The sequence below is a fragment of the Oncorhynchus mykiss genome, unplaced genomic scaffold (genome assembly GCF_013265735.2).
Source record: "Oncorhynchus mykiss isolate Arlee unplaced genomic scaffold, USDA_OmykA_1.1 un_scaffold_332, whole genome shotgun sequence".
Classification (NCBI taxonomy): Eukaryota; Metazoa; Chordata; class Actinopteri; order Salmoniformes; family Salmonidae; genus Oncorhynchus; species Oncorhynchus mykiss.
Window position 1 is genome coordinate 7,501 of NW_023493780.1, and position 17,500 is coordinate 25,000.

Genomic DNA, 17,500 nt, shown 5'->3' on the forward strand with positions numbered 1-17,500 from the left:
AACCCACAAGGTGATAGCTGGGATAGAGCACCTGCCCAGGACAAGGCTCAATATCCTCCCACCACCAAGCTGGGCAACGTGGATCAAAGTTAGGACACATCGGGCGCCGAAGGGTCTGGTCAAACCACTAAATCGGTCGCCGGCGGGGAAAATGTCCAAAGTACCATGGTTCTGAGGGTCTGACTTCCCTCAAAACTGTCCGTTACTCATTTTCTATTCGGACTGAGCAGTTTGACACCACCCCCGTCTCTCTAGGACATGGAAGTCCTGTTGCCAAAAACCAGGTTTCTGAAATCGCGCCGGTACCTGTCTGGTCGACCCGCCACTGAGTGTGTAATCCAAAACAGGCCAAATATCGATGAAGCCCTGAACCTCACAGGGCTTCTGTGCGCCCCACCATCGGGGGTCAAATTCAACAAAAACGTGATAAATCAAAAAGTACACATCCGATCTTGATGGGGTTTTTTTTGCACGAAAGTGCATAAATAGACGAGCATTTACATTCAATTAAAAACGTTTTTGTATAAAACATTTTAATAGGAAATCGTGTTTCAAGTTTTGGGAAAAAAGTGAATGTCACAGGATGCATAGGTTCCTGTGGATGCGAATTTTTTTTTACATTATGTAATTGTTGCCCATCACGAGAGAGGGTATGAGACGAAATTTGGGACCTCTAGCCCTTCGGGAAGTATTTTTAATCATTTTTTGAAAATTACAGAAATTGGTCGAAAAAATGACAGAGTCCCACTTTTCACAGCCGTGCACCTGGTGATTGAAAACGTGCATCTGGTAACCCAAAAATGCGGTTCTCAATGCGCTTGCCGGTGTTACAGATATACATGTCCGATAATGATGCACCCTACTACGGACCTTTTTCAATGGGGTCGGCCTGAATTATTTATGGAAGGTATGATTACTTTTTTTTTCTCCGTGCAACTGGTGATTGAAAACGTGCACCTGGTCACCCAAAACACGGTTCTCTATGCGGTTAGCGGTGTTCCCGAGATTCATGTCCGATAATGATGCACCCTACTACGGACCTTTTCAATGGGGGCCGGTCCGAATTATTTATGGAAGGTATGATTTTTTTTTTCTCTCTCCGTGCAACTGGTGATTGAAAACGTGCATCTGGTAACCCAAAACACGGTTCTCTATGCGGTTAGCGGTGTTCCCGAGATTCATGTCCGATAATGATGCACCCTACTACGGACCTTTTCAATGGGGGCCGGTCCGAATTATTTATGGAAGGTATGATTTTTTTTTTTTTTCAACACTTTTCCCCTCTTTTTCTCTCTCTGCCGGGGCCGGCCCTGGGTGCTTTATGGACGGTTTTAAAACATGACTATGGATGCAAATGCTCATTTTCCTCCGTGCACCTGGTGATTGAAAACGTGCATCTGGTAACCCAAAAATTATAAAAGGGTTTTAAATACTTTTACCCGTCATTCTATTGATATAGCCCGCTAGGGGAGTGCCCCACTACGGCCCTCTCTCTGTCAGGGCCGTCCTTGGGTGCTTTTTACACACTTTAAGAAATCACGATGGATGCAGATTGCTATTAATCCTCCGTGCAACTGGTGATTGAAAACGTGCATCTGGTAACCCAAAATTTCAAATATGGTTCAAAATGAATTTAAAGGCACCCCTCTCATTGTTGCCCGCTATGGGAGCACCCCACTAAGGCCCTGTCTCGGTCGGGCCCGTCCTGAGTGCTTTATAGACACTTTAAGAAATCGCGATGGATGCAGATTGCTATTAATCCTCCGTGCAACTGGTGATTGAAAATGTGCAACTGGTGATTGAAAACGTGCACCTGGTCACCCAAAACACGGTTCTCTATGCGGTTAGCGGTGTTCCATCTATTCATGTCCGCTTATGGCGCACCCTACTACGGACCTTTAGCAATGGGGGCCGGCCCGAATTATTTATGGAAGGTCTGATGATGATTTTTTTTTTTTTTTCACCATCTCTTTCTCTCTCTGCCGGGGCCGGCCAAGAGTGCTTTATGGACGGTTTAAAACATGACTATGGATGCAAATGCTCATTTTCCTCCGTGCACCTGGTGATTGAAAACGTGCATCTGGTAACCCAAAAATTATAAAAGGGTTTTAAATACTTTTACCCGTCATTCTATTGATATAGCCCGCTAGGGGAGTGCCCCACTACGGCCCTCTCTCTGTCAGGGCCGTCCTTGGGTGCTTTTTACACACTTTAAGAAATCACGATGGATGCAGATTGCTATTAATCCTCCGTGCAACTGGTGATTGAAAACGTGCATCTGGTAACCCAAAATTTCAAATATGGTTCAAATGAATTTAAAGGCACCCCTCTCATTGTTGCCCGCTATGGGAGCACCCCACTAAGGCCCTGTCTCGGTCGGGCCCGTCCTGAGTGCTTTATAGACACTTTAAGAAATCGCGATGGATGCAGATTGCTATTAATCCTCCGTGCAACTGGTGATTGAAAATGTGCAACTGGTGATTGAAAACGTGCACCTGGTCACCCAAAACACGGTTCTCTATGCGGTTAGCGGTGTTCCATCTATTCATGTCCGCTTATGGCGCACCCTACTACGGACCTTTAGCAATGGGGGCCGGCCCGAATTATTTATGGAAGGTCTGATGATGATTTTTTTTTTTTTTTCACCATCTCTTTCTCTCTCTGCCGGGGCCGGCCAAGAGTGCTTTATGGACGGTTTAAAACATGACTATGGATGCAAATGCTCATTTTCCTCCGTGCACCTGGTGATTGAAAACGTGCATCTGGTAACCCAAAAATTATAAAAGGGTTTTAAATACTTTTACCCGTCATTCTATTGATATAGCCCGCTAGGGGAGTGCCCCACTACGGCCCTCTCTCTGTCAGGGCCGTCCTTGGGTGCTTTTTACACACTTTAAGAAATCACGATGGATGCAGATTGCTATTAATCCTCCGTGCAACTGGTGATTGAAAACGTGCATCTGGTAACCCAAAATTTCAAATATGGTTCAAAATGAATTTAAAGGCACCCCTCTCATTGTTGCCCGCTATGGGAGCACCCCACTAAGGCCCTGTCTCGGTCGGGCCCGTCCTGAGTGCTTTATAGACACTTTAAGAAATCGCGATGGATGCAGATTGCTATTAATCCTCCGTGCAACTGGTGATTGAAAATGTGCAACTGGTGATTGAAAACGTGCACCTGGTCACCCAAAACACGGTTCTCTATGCGGTTAGCGGTGTTCCATCTATTCATGTCCGCTTATGGCGCACCCTACTACGGACCTTTAGCAATGGGGGCCGGCCCGAATTATTTATGGAAGGTCTGATGATGATTTTTTTTTTTTTTTCACCATCTCTTTCTCTCTCTGCCGGGGCCGGCCAAGAGTGCTTTATGGACGGTTTAAAACATGACTATGGATGCAAATGCTCATTTTCCTCCGTGCACCTGGTGATTGAAAACGTGCATCTGGTAACCCAAAAATTATAAAAGGGTTTTAAATACTTTTACCCGTCATTCTATTGATATAGCCCGCTAGGGGAGTGCCCCACTACGGCCCTCTCTCTGTCAGGGCCGTCCTTGGGTGCTTTTTACACACTTTAAGAAATCACGATGGATGCAGATTGCTATTAATCCTCCGTGCAACTGGTGATTGAAAACGTGCATCTGGTAACCCAAAATTTCAAATATGGTTCAAAATGAATTTAAAGGCACCCCTCTCATTGTTGCCCGCTATGGGAGCACCCCACTAAGGCCCTGTCTCGGTCGGGCCCGTCCTGAGTGCTTTATAGACACTTTAAGAAATCGCGATGGATGCAGATTGCTATTAATCCTCCGTGCAACTGGTGATTGAAAATGTGCAACTGGTGATTGAAAACGTGCACCTGGTCACCCAAAACACGGTTCTCTATGCGGTTAGCGGTGTTCCATCTATTCATGTCCGCTTATGGCGCACCCTACTACGGACCTTTAGCAATGGGGGCCGGCCCGAATTATTTATGGAAGGTCTGATGATGATTTTTTTTTTTTTTCACCATCTCTTTCTCTCTCTGCCGGGGCCGGCCAAGAGTGCTTTATGGACGGTTTAAACATGACTATGGATGCAAATGCTCATTTTCCTCCGTGCACCTGGTGATTGAAAACGTGCATCTGGTAACCCAAAAATTATAAAAGGGTTTTAAATACTTTTACCCGTCATTCTATTGATATAGCCCGCTAGGGGAGTGCCCCACTACGGCCCTCTCTCTGTCAGGGCCGTCCTTGGGTGCTTTTTACACACTTTAAGAAATCACGATGGATGCAGATTGCTATTAATCCTCCGTGCAACTGGTGATTGAAAACGTGCATCTGGTAACCCAAAATTTCAAATATGGTTCAAAATGAATTTAAAGGCACCCCTCTCATTGTTGCCCGCTATGGGAGCACCCCACTAAGGCCCTGTCTCGGTCGGGCCCGTCCTGAGTGCTTTATAGACACTTTAAGAAATCGCGATGGATGCAGATTGCTATTAATCCTCCGTGCAACTGGTGATTGAAAATGTGCAACTGGTGATTGAAAACGTGCACCTGGTCACCCAAAACACGGTTCTCTATGCGGTTAGCGGTGTTCCATCTATTCATGTCCGCTTATGGCGCACCCTACTACGGACCTTTAGCAATGGGGGCCGGCCCGAATTATTTATGGAAGGTCTGATGATGATTTTTTTTTTTTTTCACCATCTCTTTCTCTCTCTGCCGGGGCCGGCCAAGAGTGCTTTATGGACGGTTTAAAACATGACTATGGATGCAAATGCTCATTTTCCTCCGTGCACCTGGTGATTGAAAACGTGCATCTGGTAACCCAAAATTATAAAAGGGTTTTAAATACTTTTACCCGTCATTCTATTGATATAGCCCGCTAGGGGAGTGCCCCACTACGGCCCTCTCTCTGTCAGGGCCGTCCTTGGGTGCTTTTTACACACTTTAAGAAATCACGATGGATGCAGATTGCTATTAATCCTCCGTGCAACTGGTGATTGAAAACGTGCATCTGGTAACCCAAAATTTCAAATATGGTTCAAAATGAATTTAAAGGCACCCCTCTCATTGTTGCCCGCTATGGGAGCACCCCACTAAGGCCCTGTCTCGGTCGGGCCCGTCCTGAGTGCTTTATAGACACTTTAAGAAATCGCGATGGATGCAGATTGCTATTAATCCTCCGTGCAACTGGTGATTGAAAATGTGCAACTGGTGATTGAAAACGTGCACCTGGTCACCCAAAACACGGTTCTCTATGCGGTTAGCGGTGTTCCATCTATTCATGTCCGCTTATGGCGCACCCTACTACGGACCTTTAGCAATGGGGGCCGGCCCGAATTATTTATGGAAGGTCTGATGATGATTTTTTTTTTTTTTTCACCATCTCTTTCTCTCTCTGCCGGGGCCGGCCAAGAGTGCTTTATGGACGGTTTAAAACATGACTATGGATGCAAATGCTCATTTTCCTCCGTGCACCTGGTGATTGAAAACGTGCATCTGGTAACCCAAAAATTATAAAAGGGTTTTAAATACTTTTACCCGTCATTCTATTGATATAGCCCGCTAGGGGAGTGCCCCACTACGGCCCTCTCTCTGTCAGGGCCGTCCTTGGGTGCTTTTTACACACTTTAAGAAATCACGATGGATGCAGATTGCTATTAATCCTCCGTGCAACTGGTGATTGAAAACGTGCATCTGGTAACCCAAAATTTCAAATATGGTTCAAAATGAATTTAAAGGCACCCCTCTCATTGTTGCCCGCTATGGGAGCACCCCACTAAGGCCCTGTCTCGGTCGGGCCCGTCCTGAGTGCTTTATAGACACTTTAAGAAATCGCGATGGATGCAGATTGCTATTAATCCTCCGTGCAACTGGTGATTGAAAATGTGCAACTGGTGATTGAAAACGTGCACCTGGTCACCCAAAACACGGTTCTCTATGCGGTTAGCGGTGTTCCATCTATTCATGTCCGCTTATGGCGCACCCTACTACGGACCTTTAGCAATGGGGGCCGGCCCGAATTATTTATGGAAGGTCTGATGATGATTTTTTTTTTTTTTCACCATCTCTTTCTCTCTCTGCCGGGGCCGGCCAAGAGTGCTTTATGGACGGTTTAAACATGACTATGGATGCAAATGCTCATTTTCCTCCGTGCACCTGGTGATTGAAACGTGCATCTGGTAACCCAAAATTATAAAAGGGTTTTAAATACTTTTACCGTCATTCTATTGATATAGCCCGCTAGGGGAGTGCCCCACTACGGCCCTCTCTCTGTCAGGGCCGTCCTTGGGTGCTTTTTACACACTTTAAGAAATCACGATGGATGCAGATTGCTATTAATCCTCCGTGCAACTGGTGATTGAAAACGTGCATCTGGTAACCCAAAATTTCAAATATGGTTCAAAATGAATTTAAAGGCACCCCTCTCATTGTTGCCCGCTATGGGAGCACCCCACTAAGGCCCTGTCTCGGTCGGGCCCGTCCTGAGTGCTTTATAGACACTTTAAGAAATCGCGATGGATGCAGATTGCTATTAATCCTCCGTGCAACTGGTGATTGAAATGTGCAACTGGTGATTGAAAACGTGCACCTGGTCACCCAAAACACGGTTCTCTATGCGGTTAGCGGTGTTCCATCTATTCATGTCCGCTTATGGCGCACCCTACTACGGACCTTTAGCAATGGGGGCCGGCCCGAATTATTTATGGAAGGTCTGATGATGATTTTTTTTTTTTTTTTCACCATCTCTTTCTCTCTCTGCCGGGGCCGGCCAAGAGTGCTTTATGGACGGTTTAAAACATGACTATGGATGCAAATGCTCATTTTCCTCCGTGCACCTGGTGATTGAAAACGTGCATCTGGTAACCCAAAAATTATAAAGGGTTTTAAATACTTTTACCCGTCATTCTATTGATATAGCCCGCTAGGGGAGTGCCCCACTACGGCCCTCTCTCTGTCAGGGCCGTCCTTGGGTGCTTTTTACACACTTTAAGAAATCACGATGGATGCAGATTGCTATTAATCCTCCGTGCAACTGGTGATTGAAAACGTGCATCTGGTAACCCAAAATTTCAAATATGGTTCAAAATGAATTTAAAGGCACCCCTCTCATTGTTGCCCGCTATGGGAGCACCCCACTAAGGCCCTGTCTCGGTCGGGCCCGTCCTGAGTGCTTTATAGACACTTTAAGAAATCGCGATGGATGCAGATTGCTATTAATCCTCCGTGCAACTGGTGATTGAAAATGTGCAACTGGTGATTGAAAACGTGCACCTGGTCACCCAAAACACGGTTCTCTATGCGGTTAGCGGTGTTCCATCTATTCATGTCCGCTTATGGCGCACCCTACTACGGACCTTAGCAATGGGGGCCGGCCCGAATTATTTATGGAAGGTCTGATGATGATTTTTTTTTTTTTTTCACCATCTCTTTCTCTCTCTGCCGGGGCCGGCCAAGAGTGCTTTATGGACGGTTTAAAACATGACTATGGATGCAAATGCTCATTTTCCTCCGTGCACCTGGTGATTGAAAACGTGCATCTGGTAACCCAAAAATTATAAAAGGGTTTTAAATACTTTTACCCGTCATTCTATTGATATAGCCCGCTAGGGGAGTGCCCCACTACGGCCCTCTCTCTGTCAGGGCCGTCCTTGGGTGCTTTTTACACACTTTAAGAAATCACGATGGATGCAGATTGCTATTAATCCTCCGTGCAACTGGTGATTGAAAACGTGCATCTGGTAACCCAAAATTTCAAATATGGTTCAAAATGAATTTAAAGGCACCCCTCTCATTGTTGCCCGCTATGGGAGCACCCCACTAAGGCCCTGTCTCGGTCGGGCCCGTCCTGAGTGCTTTATAGACACTTTAAGAAATCGCGATGGATGCAGATTGCTATTAATCCTCCGTGCAACTGGTGATTGAAAATGTGCAACTGGTGATTGAAAACGTGCACCTGGTCACCCAAAACACGGTTCTCTATGCGGTTAGCGGTGTTCCATCTATTCATGTCCGCTTATGGCGCACCCTACTACGGACCTTTAGCAATGGGGGCCGGCCCGAATTATTTATGGAAGGTCTGATGATGATTTTTTTTTTTTTTTCACCATCTCTTTCTCTCTCTGCCGGGGCCGGCCAAGAGTGCTTTATGGACGGTTTAAAACATGACTATGGATGCAAATGCTCATTTTCCTCCGTGCACCTGGTGATTGAAAACGTGCATCTGGTAACCCAAAAATTATAAAAGGGTTTTAAATACTTTTACCCGTCATTCTATTGATATAGCCCGCTAGGGGAGTGCCCCACTACGGCCCTCTCTCTGTCAGGGCCGTCCTTGGGTGCTTTTTACACACTTTAAGAAATCACGATGGATGCAGATTGCTATTAATCCTCCGTGCAACTGGTGATTGAAAACGTGCATCTGGTAACCCAAAATTTCAAATATGGTTCAAAATGAATTTAAAGGCACCCCTCTCATTGTTGCCCGCTATGGGAGCACCCCACTAAGGCCCTGTCTCGGTCGGGCCCGTCCTGAGTGCTTTATAGACACTTTAAGAAATCGCGATGGATGCAGATTGCTATTAATCCTCCGTGCAACTGGTGATTGAAAATGTGCAACTGGTGATTGAAAACGTGCACCTGGTCACCCAAAACACGGTTCTCTATGCGGTTAGCGGTGTTCCATCTATTCATGTCCGCTTATGGCGCACCCTACTACGGACCTTTAGCAATGGGGGCCGGCCCGAATTATTTATGGAAGGTCTGATGATGATTTTTTTTTTTTTTTCACCATCTCTTTCTCTCTCTGCCGGGGCGGCCAAGAGTGCTTTATGGACGGTTTAAAACATGACTATGGATGCAAATGCTCATTTTCCTCCGTGCACCTGGTGATTGAAAACGTGCATCTGGTAACCCAAAAATTATAAAAGGGTTTTAAATACTTTTACCCGTCATTCTATTGATATAGCCCGCTAGGGGAGTGCCCCACTACGGCCCTCTCTCTGTCAGGGCCGTCCTTGGGTGCTTTTTACACACTTTAAGAAATCACGATGGATGCAGATTGCTATTAATCCTCCGTGCAACTGGTGATTGAAAACGTGCATCTGGTAACCCAAAATTTCAAATATGGTTCAAAATGAATTTAAAGGCACCCCTCTCATTGTTGCCCGCTATGGGAGCACCCCACTAAGGCCCTGTCTCGGTCGGGCCCGTCCTGAGTGCTTTATAGACACTTTAAGAAATCGCGATGGATGCAGATTGCTATTAATCCTCCGTGCAACTGGTGATTGAAAATGTGCAACTGGTGATTGAAAACGTGCACCTGGTCACCCAAAACACGGTTCTCTATGCGGTTAGCGGTGTTCCATCTATTCATGTCCGCTTATGGCGCACCCTACTACGGACCTTTAGCAATGGGGCCGGCCCGAATTATTTATGGAAGGTCTGATGATGATTTTTTTTTTTTTTTCACCATCTCTTTCTCTCTCTGCCGGGGCCGGCCAAGAGTGCTTTATGGACGGTTTTAAAACATGACTATGGATGCAAATGCTCATTTTCCTCCGTGCACCTGGTGATTGAAAACGTGCATCTGGTAACCCAAAAATTATAAAAGGGTTTAAATACTTTTACCCGTCATTCTATTGATATAGCCCGCTAGGGGAGTGCCCCACTACGGCCCTCTCTCTGTCAGGGCGTCCTTGGGTGCTTTTTACACACTTTAAGAAATCACGATGGATGCAGATTGCTATTAATCCTCCGTGCAACTGGTGATTGAAAACGTGCATCTGGTAACCCAAAATTTCAAATATGGTTCAAAATGAATTTAAAGGCACCCCTCTCATTGTTGCCCGCTATGGGAGCACCCCACTAAGGCCCTGTCTCGGTCGGGCCCGTCCTGAGTGCTTTATAGACACTTTAAGAAATCGCGATGGATGCAGATTGCTATTAATCCTCCGTGCAACTGGTGATTGAAAATGTGCAACTGGTGATTGAAAACGTGCACCTGGTCACCCAAAACACGGTTCTCTATGCGGTTAGCGGTGTTCCATCTATTCATGTCCGCTTATGGCGCACCCTACTACGGACCTTTAGCAATGGGGGCCGGCCCGAATTATTTATGGAAGGTCTGATGATGATTTTTTTTTTTTTTTCACCATCTCTTTCTCTCTCTGCCGGGGCCGGCCAAGAGTGCTTTATGGACGGTTTTAAAACATGACTATGGATGCAAATGCTCATTTTCCTCCGTGCACCTGGTGATTGAAAACGTGCATCTGGTAACCCAAAAATTATAAAGGGTTTTAAATACTTTTACCCGTCATTCTATTGATATAGCCCGCTAGGGGAGTGCCCCACTACGGCCCTCTCTCTGTCAGGGCCGTCCTTGGGTGCTTTTTACACACTTTAAGAAATCACGATGGATGCAGATTGCTATTAATCCTCCGTGCAACTGGTGATTGAAAACGTGCATCTGGTAACCCAAAATTTCAAATATGGTTCAAAATGAATTTAAAGGCACCCCCTCTCATTGTTGCCCGCTATGGGAGCACCCCACTAAGGCCCTGTCTCGGTCGGGCCCGTCCTGAGTGCTTTATAGACACTTTAAGAAATCGCGATGGATGCAGATTGCTATTAATCCTCCGTGCAACTGGTGATTGAAAATGTGCAACTGGTGATTGAAAACGTGCACCTGGTCACCCAAAACACGGTTCTCTATGCGGTTAGCGGTGTTCCATCTATTCATGTCCGCTTATGGCGCACCCTACTACGGACCTTTAGCAATGGGGGCCGGCCCGAATTATTTATGGAAGGTCTGATGATGATTTTTTTTTTTTTCACCATCTCTTTCTCTCTCTGCCGGGGCCGGCCAAGAGTGCTTTATGGACGGTTTAAAACATGACTATGGATGCAAATGCTCATTTTCCTCCGTGCACCTGGTGATTGAAAACGTGCATCTGGTAACCCAAAAATTATAAAAGGGTTTTAAATACTTTTACCCGTCATTCTATTGATATAGCCCGCTAGGGGAGTGCCCCACTACGGCCCTCTCTCTGTCAGGGCCGTCCTTGGGTGCTTTTTACACACTTTAAGAAATCACGATGGATGCAGATTGCTATTAATCCTCCGTGCAACTGGTGATTGAAAACGTGCATCTGGTAACCCAAAATTTCAAATATGGTTCAAAATGAATTTAAAGGCACCCCTCTCATTGTTGCCCGCTATGGGAGCACCCCACTAAGGCCCTGTCTCGGTCGGGCCCGTCCTGAGTGCTTTATAGACACTTTAAGAAATCGCGATGGATGCAGATTGCTATTAATCCTCCGTGCAACTGGTGATTGAAAATGTGCAACTGGTGATTGAAAACGTGCACCTGGTCACCCAAAACACGGTTCTCTATGCGGTTAGCGGTGTTCCATCTATTCATGTCCGCTTATGGCGCACCCTACTACGGACCTTTAGCAATGGGGGCCGGCCCGAATTATTTATGGAAGGTCTGATGATGATTTTTTTTTTTTTCACCATCTCTTTCTCTCTCTGCCGGGGCCGGCCAAGAGTGCTTTATGGACGGTTTAAAACATGACTATGGATGCAAATGCTCATTTTCCTCCGTGCACCTGGTGATTGAAAACGTGCATCTGGTAACCCAAAAATTATAAAAGGGTTTTAAATACTTTTACCCGTCATTCTATTGATATAGCCCGCTAGGGGAGTGCCCCACTACGGCCCTCTCTCTGTCAGGGCCGTCCTTGGGTGCTTTTTACACACTTTAAGAAATCACGATGGATGCAGATTGCTATTAATCCTCCGTGCAACTGGTGATTGAAAACGTGCATCTGGTAACCCAAAATTTCAAATATGGTTCAAAATGAATTTAAAGGCACCCCTCTCATTGTTGCCCGCTATGGGAGCACCCCACTAAGGCCCTGTCTCGGTCGGGCCCGTCCTGAGTGCTTTATAGACACTTTAAGAAATCGCGATGGATGCAGATTGCTATTAATCCTCCGTGCAACTGGTGATTGAAAATGTGCAACTGGTGATTGAAAACGTGCACCTGGTCACCCAAAACACGGTTCTCTATGCGGTTAGCGGTGTTCCATCTATTCATGTCCGCTTATGGCGCACCCTACTACGGACCTTTAGCAATGGGGGCCGGCCCGAATTATTTATGGAAGGTCTGATGATGATTTTTTTTTTTTTTCACCATCTCTTTCTCTCTCTGCCGGGGCCGGCCAAGAGTGCTTTATGGACGGTTTAAAACATGACTATGGATGCAAATGCTCATTTTCCTCCGTGCACCTGGTGATTGAAAACGTGCATCTGGTAACCCAAAAATTATAAAAGGGTTTTAAATACTTTTACCCGTCATTCTATTGATATAGCCCGCTAGGGGAGTGCCCCACTACGGCCCTCTCTCTGTCAGGGCCGTCCTTGGGTGCTTTTTACACACTTTAAGAAATCACGATGGATGCAGATTGCTATTAATCCTCCGTGCAACTGGTGATTGAAAACGTGCATCTGGTAACCCAAAATTTCAAATATGGTTCAAAATGAATTTAAAGGCACCCCTCTCATTGTTGCCCGCTATGGGAGCACCCCACTAAGGCCCTGTCTCGGTCGGGCCCGTCCTGAGTGCTTTATAGACACTTTAAGAAATCGCGATGGATGCAGATTGCTATTAATCCTCCGTGCAACTGGTGATTGAAAATGTGCAACTGGTGATTGAAAACGTGCACCTGGTCACCCAAAACACGGTTCTCTATGCGGTTAGCGGTGTTCCATCTATTCATGTCCGCTTATGGCGCACCCTACTACGGACCTTTAGCAATGGGGGCCGGCCCGAATTATTTATGGAAGGTCTGATGATGATTTTTTTTTTTTTTCACCATCTCTTTCTCTCTCTGCCGGGGCCGGCCAAGAGTGCTTTATGGACGGTTTAAAACATGACTATGGATGCAAATGCTCATTTTCCTCCGTGCACCTGGTGATTGAAAACGTGCATCTGGTAACCCAAAAATTATAAAAGGGTTTTAAATACTTTTACCCGTCATTCTATTGATATAGCCCGCTAGGGGAGTGCCCCACTACGGCCCTCTCTCTGTCAGGGCCGTCCTTGGGTGCTTTTTACACACTTTAAGAAATCACGATGGATGCAGATTGCTATTAATCCTCCGTGCAACTGGTGATTGAAAACGTGCATCTGGTAACCCAAAATTTCAAATATGGTTCAAAATGAATTTAAAGGCACCCCTCTCATTGTTGCCCGCTATGGGAGCACCCCACTAAGGCCCTGTCTCGGTCGGGCCCGTCCTGAGTGCTTTATAGACACTTTAAGAAATCGCGATGGATGCAGATTGCTATTAATCCTCCGTGCAACTGGTGATTGAAAATGTGCAACTGGTGATTGAAAACGTGCACCTGGTCACCCAAAACACGGTTCTCTATGCGGTTAGCGGTGTTCCATCTATTCATGTCCGCTTATGGCGCACCCTACTACGGACCTTTAGCAATGGGGGCCGGCCCGAATTATTTATGGAAGGTCTGATGATGATTTTTTTTTTTTTTCACCATCTCTTTCTCTCTCTGCCGGGGCCGGCCAAGAGTGCTTTATGGACGGTTTAAAACATGACTATGGATGCAAATGCTCATTTTCCTCCGTGCACCTGGTGATTGAAAACGTGCATCTGGTAACCCAAAAATTATAAAAGGGTTTTAAATACTTTTACCCGTCATTCTATTGATATAGCCCGCTAGGGGAGTGCCCCACTACGGCCCTCTCTCTGTCAGGGCCGTCCTTGGGTGCTTTTTACACACTTTAAGAAATCACGATGGATGCAGATTGCTATTAATCCTCCGTGCAACTGGTGATTGAAAACGTGCATCTGGTAACCCAAAATTTCAAATATGGTTCAAAATGAATTTAAAGGCACCCCTCTCATTGTTGCCCGCTATGGGAGCACCCCACTAAGGCCCTGTCTCGGTCGGGCCCGTCCTGAGTGCTTTATAGACACTTTAAGAAATCGCGATGGATGCAGATTGCTATTAATCCTCCGTGCAACTGGTGATTGAAAATGTGCAACTGGTGATTGAAAACGTGCACCTGGTCACCCAAAACACGGTTCTCTATGCGGTTAGCGGTGTTCCATCTATTCATGTCCGCTTATGGCGCACCCTACTACGGACCTTTAGCAATGGGGGCCGGCCCGAATTATTTATGGAAGGTCTGATGATGATTTTTTTTTTTTTTCACCATCTCTTTCTCTCTCTGCCGGGGCCGGCCAAGAGTGCTTTATGGACGGTTTAAAACATGACTATGGATGCAAATGCTCATTTTCCTCCGTGCACCTGGTGATTGAAAACGTGCATCTGGTAACCCAAAAATTATAAAAGGGTTTTAAATACTTTTACCCGTCATTCTATTGATATAGCCCGCTAGGGGAGTGCCCCACTACGGCCCTCTCTCTGTCAGGGCCGTCCTTGGGTGCTTTTTACACACTTTAAGAAATCACGATGGATGCAGATTGCTATTAATCCTCCGTGCAACTGGTGATTGAAAACGTGCATCTGGTAACCCAAAATTTCAAATATGGTTCAAAATGAATTTAAAGGCACCCCTCTCATTGTTGCCCGCTATGGGAGCACCCCACTAAGGCCCTGTCTCGGTCGGGCCCGTCCTGAGTGCTTTATAGACACTTTAAGAAATCGCGATGGATGCAGATTGCTATTAATCCTCCGTGCAACTGGTGATTGAAAATGTGCAACTGGTGATTGAAAACGTGCACCTGGTCACCCAAAACACGGTTCTCTATGCGGTTAGCGGTGTTCCATCTATTCATGTCCGCTTATGGCGCACCCTACTACGGACCTTTAGCAATGGGGGCCGGCCCGAATTATTTATGGAAGGTCTGATGATGATTTTTTTTTTTTTTCACCATCTCTTTCTCTCTCTGCCGGGGCCGGCCAAGAGTGCTTTATGGACGGTTTAAAACATGACTATGGATGCAAATGCTCATTTTCCTCCGTGCACCTGGTGATTGAAAACGTGCATCTGGTAACCCAAAAATTATAAAAGGGTTTTAAATACTTTTACCCGTCATTCTATTGATATAGCCCGCTAGGGGAGTGCCCCACTACGGCCCTCTCTCTGTCAGGGCCGTCCTTGGGTGCTTTTTACACACTTTAAGAAATCACGATGGATGCAGATTGCTATTAATCCTCCGTGCAACTGGTGATTGAAAACGTGCATCTGGTAACCCAAAAATTATAAAACGGTTTTAAATACTTTTACCGGTCATTCTATTGATATAGCCCGCTATGGGAGCACCCCACTAAGGCCCTGTCTCGGTCGGGGCCGTCCTTCAGTGCTTTATATACAGTTTCATATATTACGATGGATGCAGATTGTGATTGTTTTCCAAAAGACCCGTGTGCATCTGGTAACCCAAAAATTATAAAACTGTTTTAAATCATTTTACCGGTCATTCTATTGATATAGCCCGCTAGGGGAGTACCCTACTACGGCCCTCTCTCGGTCAGGCCCGTCCTTAGGTGCTTTATATACAGTTTAAGATATTACGATGGATGCAGATTGTGATTGTTTTCCAAAAGACCCGTGTGCATCTGGTAACCCAAAAATTAAAATATGGTTCAAAACCCGGGTAACACCACTCTATTTACGGACATGACAGTAGAGCTTACCCCCTGGAGCTATTGACCTCCAGGCTTGTAGGCCCTTACTCACCACCCGGGTATCACCCCTCTATTTCGGGGATGATACCAGCAGGGGACCCCCCCCACCTCCACAACCTCGCATACCAGGTGAACCAGGGCACCCACACTTAAGCACCCCTCCTCGGACATTAAAGCAGATAACCGCGCTGTTATGAACCGCGTGCACCTGGTCACCCAAATGGAACTTGTGCACCTGGTCACCCAAAAGGACCGGCGTGCACCTGGTCACCCAAAGGCCGGCGTGCACCTGGTCACCCAAAAGGACCATGTGCACCTGGTCACCCAAAGGCCGGCGTGCACCTGGTCACCCAAAAGGACCGTGTGCACCTGGTCACCCAAAGGCCGGCGTGCACCTGGTCACCCAAAGGACCATGTGCACCTGGTCACCCAAAAGGACCATGTGCACCTGGTCACCCAAAGGCCGGCGTGCACCTGGTCACCCAAAAGGACCATGTGCACCTGGTCACCCAAAGGCCGGCGTGCACCTGGTCACCCAAAGGACCATGTGCACCTGGTCACCCAAAAGGACCATGTGCACCTGGTCACCCAAAGGCCGGCGTGCACCTGGTCACCCAAAGGACCATGTGCACCTGGTCACCCAAAGGCCGGCGTGCACCTGGTCACCCAAAGGACCATGTGCACCTGGTCACCCAAAGGCCGGCGTGCACCTGGTCACCCAAAGGACCATGTGCACCTGGTCACCCAAAAGGACCATGTGCACCTGGTCACCCAAAGGCCGGCGTGCACCTGGTCACCCAAAGGACCATGTGCACCTGGTCACCCAAAGGCCGGCGTGCACCTGGTCACCCAAAGGACCATGTGCACCTGGTCACCCAAAGGCCGGCGTGCACCTGGTCACCCAAAGGACCATGTGCACCTGGTCACCCAAAAGGACCATGTGCACCTGGTCACCCAAAGGCCGGCGTGCACCTGGTCACCCAAAGGACCATGTGCACCTGGTCACCCAAAAGAACCGTGTGCACCTGGTCACCCAAAGGCCGGCGTGCACCTGGTCACCCAAAGGACCATGTGCACCTGGTCACCCAAAAGGACCATGTGCACCTGGTCACCCAAAGGCCGGCGTGCACCTGGTCACCCAAAGGACCATGTGCACCTGGTCACCCAAAAGAACCGTGTGCACCTGGTCACCCAAAGGCCGGCGTGCACCTGGTCACCCAAAGGACCATGTGCACCTGGTCACCCAAAAGGACCATGTGCACCTGGTCACCCAAAGGCCGGCGTGCACCTGGTCACCCAAAGGACCATGTGCACCTGGTCACCCAAAAGAACCGTGTGCACCTGGTCACCCAAAGGCCGGCGTGCACCTGGTCACCCAAAGGACCATGTGCACCTGGTCACCCAAAAGAACCGTGTGCACCTGGTCACCCAAAGGCCGGCGTGCACCTGGTCACCCAAAGGACCATGTGCACCTGGTCACCCAAAAGCCGGCGTGCACCTGGTCACCCAAATGGAACTTGTGCACCTGGTCACCCAAAAGCCGGCGTGCACCTGGTCACCCAAATGGAACTTGTGCACCTGGTCACCCAAAAGCCGGCGTGCACCTGGTCACCCAAATGGAACTTGTGCACCTGGTCACCCAAAAGACCGGCGTGCACCTGGTCACCCAAAAGCCGGCGTGCACCTGGTCACCCAAATGGAACTTGTGCACCTGGTCACCCAAAAATTATAAAACTGTCCAAAATGCATTTACCGGTCATTTTATTTATATAGCCCGCTAGGGGAGTAGCCCACTACGGCCCTCTCTTGGTCGGGGCCGTGCTTA